The following is a 6,000-nucleotide window of genomic DNA, read 5'->3' as shown; positions in this document are numbered from 1 at the left end:
CAAGAAGATTTTTTTTTTTAATTATTAAAATAAAAGAACAATAAAAAATAATAAATGTTGATGTTGAAGAAGAAAATTTCAAGAAGAAATAAGTTTGCAAAATGATGAATATGACGATAACATTTACTTAGATGAAATTGATTGGGTAATATGATGAAAAATATATTATTATTTTGGGTCATTTGTAATGTATTATCACTTTTAAGTTTAATTAATTTGAATGTGTATATTATAAACAAATGCTAGTTTGAATTATTTAGTTAGCTTGTTAAATATTATTACATAATTTATGAATAATGACTATTAGTTGAATATATTCAAAATTTGTAATGAATATACCATTTATATATGTATATATATACCTTTTTTTATTATAAATTTTATCAAGTGTCTGTGTATCTTACAACATATGATACAATACGATACCAAAAAATAAAAAATCGATTCACATTACAATTTACGTGTTGACAACTATGGTTAGGGGTGTTCACCAAACTACTTAAACCGCATAACTGCACCTAAACTGCCTACAATATGAAGTAACCACACCGCAAGTGGTAATGAAACTGCACTGCACTGCATTGTGTGGTTTTTTGATAAATATATATTAAATATATATATTAATAATTTAATATTATATGAAGTAAGAGTCCAGCCTAATGTTATTACATTCTAGTTTCATGTTAAAAACGAGTTTGTTTTGCTTAAATACAAAATCAAAAATTCAATACATCATTCACTTCTCCATCTCACACTCTCTCTTTCACAAAATCAAAAATTCAAAAGTTTAATATTATTTTTTTTGTTTTGTATATACTATATATTTGCAATACTTTTAGTTTACTATAAATTTGTCATGAATTTGTTTTTGTTTTGTATATATTTATGTTACGTTTTTTGTTACATATAGGTTAATTTTTTTTTCTTTTAAAGTGTACTATCATATTGTCATGATTATTAATAGTAAATTAGAAGTTGACCATGACATCTTAAAAAATATACCATCTCAAAACCGACCAAACCGCATCTTGTACATTGCACATGTGACCGCAAAATTGGGGTGCAGTGCGGTTATGGTTTTGGCCAAACTGCACCACAAAGTGTGCTGTTTAAAATGGCCCAAAACCACACCGAATTGCACGGCGAACCCCCTTAACTATGGTTGTTGTTTTTTAGGTTGATTTGGAGTGGTTTGGGATTTTCTTACATATAAACATGAGTTAAAAAAAAAAAATTTGTGCATTAGGGAAAAAATTGTTAAACATGAGTTTTTTTTAAAAAAATAAAAAAAATAAATAAAAAAACTACTGTGCATTAGAAAAAAATTGTTCAACGTAAATATTTATAAATGTATGTATATTAAGAAAGAAAAGTTGTCTTCTCAAAAAAAAAAAAAAAAAAAGAAAGAAAAGTTTTTTATAAAAAAAGATAAAAATATATTAAACTTTTATGTTTATCCAAAGAATTGATAAGATCATGATAACTGTAGGGACACGATTTTAGTTGACCCGGTCCTGGACGGTCAGGCCTTGGCCCAAAAGGTCCCACACAATGAATTTTTGTAGAGTGTGGGTTGAAGAACTTGGTTCCAGTTGGATTAAACGGTTCGTTGCATGGGCTCAGGAGATATAGAAACACGAATCAAGAAAGTGGATGTGAAGAGGGGAATTTTATTCATGGGCATGTATGCGTACAATGAACCTTTGCTCCTCTGTTCACTCTCTCTCCATTTTTCCTCTGTCCCCTCTCTTGAGGGACTCTTACATATTATATAGGCCCTCTTTTATCATCTGGGCCTTACACTTGTTGATCATCCAAACCTCTACTTGAGCACCTGTCCCATCAGACGCCCTTACCAGTTCTTTGTGAGTTGCAGTGACCAAGGAAGCACTGTTCAGGGGTCTTCTCTTCATTAATGCGGCCAGGAGAGTAGCTGTGGTGCATTTAATGTGGTGGTGACAGCCTTTGCTGGGATATTTTGGGTCTCTTTTCTTTTTACGTGCTTGGAGTGAGGGCTACAGTAGCTGGGATGCATCGTTGACCTGGACTTTGGAACGTCCGAGGAGGAATTACTCCTCGGACGTGTTCTCCTTGCTCCAATGGGCCTGAGCAAGGATTCTGGGCTGGACGTCTCCTCGGATAGAATGGTCCTCGGACGGGCCCAAGGCCCAGCCAACCTGTTATTCTGGGCCGGTCCCCACAATAACTTATAAGAACAATTAAACTGTTATTTTTATTTAAAAATGGAAATGTTAGCAGATGCTCTAAAAAAAGTTTTTATGGAAAAAAAAAAAAATTTTAAAAGGTTTTTATATTTCTCATAAAAATTGTGTCAAAACTTTGCTAAAATAGTTTATTAACAATTTCCCTAAAGATGCCTGTTAAGATGAGCCTTTAAAAAGCTGTTTATTTAAAATTTTAATTTGTTGTATTTATTTATATTAGATAACAAATACTCCCCTTTCTCTATATGTAAGACTCTGTGGCGCTCTGCCTTAGAACGAATTTAGTAGAATATTTTATCTTCTTTAGAGTGATATTTCTTTCCCTCCTTTAACATTGTTATTGGTAGGATTTGTTGGGTTTTTTCTTTGGGCTTGGGGAAACAGTTTTTATTTGTCCATGTAATGGATTCTATTCTCTCTTAATAGAACCGTTTCACTCTATTAGACAAAGAAACTTCTCATGTCCATCTTATAGGATGTGGTGATAATCCTGAGTTTGTTTTGGTAGCAAAGTTTTTAACCAAACATGCTTTGAATGTTGAGGCTATTGGTTGGAATTTTAAGCCACTCTGGAAATCTCGGAAAGGAATTTAAGATTTGGGATGTTGGTAACCATGTTGTACTTTTTGTTTTCCAAACTGACACTAATGCTGATCGAGTGTTGATGAATGAACCTTGGAGTTTTGATAAACACTTGGTTTTATTCAAATGTTTAGAATATAATTCATCTACACAAAAGATTAATTTCTCTCATACTCTGTTCTGGATTCAACTACATGGCTTGCCACTGAATAAACTGAATATCGATATTGTAGAGGAGGTCAGAAAGATTGCGGGCACAGTAGTTTCAACTCAATTTAAGAATGATATGATAGGGGTGACTCTATGCGTATTAGAGTCCAAGTTGATGTTTCAAAACCACTTTGTCGGGGCCGTAAAGTTGTTTTCGAAGTTGGTAAGAAAGGATTGGTGGCGTTTAAGTATGAGAAGCTTCCTATTTTTGTTATTGGTGTGGGCTTGTAAGTCATGATGATAAGGACTGTGAGCACTGGTTATCTAGCAAAGGAACTTTGGCTATTGAACACAGGAATTTGGAACTTGGCTTCGAGCCCCGATTTTCAATTTTGGTAAGAAGAGTGTGGTCATTGTTGAAGGTTTTGGGAAGAGGTTCATGGTGTTTCTTCACGGTAATTGGTGGCTAGGGCAGTAAATGTCAGTTCTATACAGAACAAGGAACCATTATTCCGCCAAATAAGGAAATTCAAAAATTTTCAATTGAGGGTACAACAACTGTCACTCAAACTGCTACTCCACTTTTTGCAGAAAAAAAAAAAGAAAGAAAAAAAAAAAAAGATTTGGTGGGGATTAATCACTCCCTAAAATTCAGTAAGGATATTCCTTCAAATTGTCAAATTTCCTCTCTGGACACTTCACTTTCAACCCCAAATTCTTTAGAAGATAAAATTCTATAGATAGATGCTGAATTGAAGAAGTTTGATACGGTGGATTCTCTTCAAAAAGGTGTGGCTTAGGCTTATCCAAACTCTATACTTCCCTCATCTTCAAAGACTTTATCTGATAAGCTAGATAAGGATTTATTAGATATCAATGTTGTGGGGATGGCTAAGGAGTCTAATGTAAGTATTGTATCTATTCCAACTTCTATTCTCGTGACTAATCAATCCAATGAAGATGATATGCCTCTTAATTCAAGGTCTTGGAAACGATTGGTCAGAAAGAAAAAGTCAAAGATCGTATCCGTGCATGATAAGTCTTATGGGAAGAAAGCAATGTCTGATAGTGAAGAAAATCAACTGGATTTACCTAGCAAACGCTTGCAGGTTTTGAAAGATGATGAAGCAATACCTTAGAAATTGGCGAAGGCTATTATGCAACCCCGCCAAGAACAACGAGTCTCTTTGTTTGGAACTGTTGTGGGCTTGGGAACCTACGTATAGGGAAGGAGCTTAATGAATTAGTACGGGTTAAAGATCCATTTGTCGTGTTTATAGCTGAAATATGGGCAGAGGAAACAAGGCTAAAACAAATTAAAAAGGATATTCAATTTGATTGTTTGTTTTTTGTTCCAAGAGTGAATAGAGGGGGAGGTTTAGCTATGTTATGGAAGAATTCTATCAATTTGTCAGTTGAATCTATCTCTAAGAATCATATTGACTCAATTATTGATAAGGATTCGAGTGAAGATTGGAGATTTACAGGATTTTATGGGGAACCAGATACACAAAAGAGGAAGGAGTCTTGGGATTTACTTTGTTTGCTGAATCGACGTTTTGATTTACCTTGGCTCTATGCTGTAGATTTTAATGAGATTGTGAGTAGTTTAGAAAAAATGGGAGGAAGTTCAAGAAGTCAAGTTCAAATGCAGCTCTTCAAGGAAGCAATTGATGAATGTGGTTTTTTAGATTTGGGTCTCTCAAGGTCTCAGTTTACTTGGCAAAAACACTTTTCTAATGATCATTCGATTTGGGAAAGGTTGGATAGATGTTTGACTGATAATGATTGGTTGATTAAGTTTGTTGGATCTAAAGTGCATCACTAGTACTTCAGATCATAATCCATTGTGGATTGTCCTTGATGGTATAGAAACTACTAGACCATTTAAACCTTTTCGTTTGGAAGAGATGTGGCTATCAGATAGAGGTTGTGATGAAACTACTGAAGTTGTTTGGACTAACATTAATCATGTGGATTCTGGAATTCGAGTTGTCAACAAGATTAATAAGTGTGGAAAAGCTCTTACTTCATGGAGCCGAAATTGTTTTGGTAGTGTGAGGAGGGACTTGGAACAAGCAAAGAAAAAATTAGTGCAGGCCGAAAAGGATGCTATGACTTCAGGGTTTAATTTTTGAGTTTTGGAATTGAGGAGTAAAGTTAATGATTTGCTTGATAAAGAGAATATAATGTGGTTTCAAAGATCAAGATCTTTATAGGCTATTCATGGAGATAGAAATTCAAAATATTTTCACAATAAAGCTACTCAAAGGCTAGAAGAAATAAAATTAGGGGTATTAAAAATTTTGCTGGACTATGGGTTACAAATCCTATTGAAGTTGCTGACTGCCTTGTAAGCTATTACAAGTCCTTATTTACAACTTCTGGTATTTGTCACCTGAAGAAGCCATCAGTACAATTCCAAGTTTAATTACCCCAGAGATGAATGCAAAACTTTCTATAGATTTCATGTTATGGGAAGTCCAAGCTGCTTTAAAACAAATGGCTTCTCTCAAAACCCCTGGTCCTAATGGTATGCCTTCACTCTTTTATCAGAATTACTGGAATCTTGTATGTATAGATGTTTCACAATCTGTTTTGTCTTTCCTTAATTCTACTTCTCTTCCCCAACACCTCAATCACACTTTCATTACTCTTGTTCCAAAGGTTAATAATCTGGAATTAGTTTGTAATTTTAGACCTATTAGCCTATTCAATGTTTTGTACAAACTCTTTTCTAAGGTTTTGGTGAATAGACTCAAGAAAATTCTACCTTAGATTATCACAGAACATCAGAGTGCCTTTACTAAGAATCGGAACATATCTAACAATATTTTGGTAGCTTTTGAAACTCTTCATAGTATGCAGAATCACAAATTAGTTAAGGAAGGTTTTGTGGTTCTTAGACTTGATATGAGCAAAGCATATGACAGAGTAGAATGATCCTTTTTGGAGGTTGTAATGAGGAAGATGGGATTCAACGATCAATGGATTTCTTTGTTGATGCTTTGTGTTAAATCAGTCTCATATTCCATCCTTGTTA

This window comes from Quercus robur, chromosome 2 (genome assembly GCF_932294415.1).
Source record: "Quercus robur chromosome 2, dhQueRobu3.1, whole genome shotgun sequence".
Classification (NCBI taxonomy): domain Eukaryota; kingdom Viridiplantae; phylum Streptophyta; class Magnoliopsida; order Fagales; family Fagaceae; genus Quercus; species Quercus robur.
Note: the sequence above shows the minus strand (reverse complement) of the source record.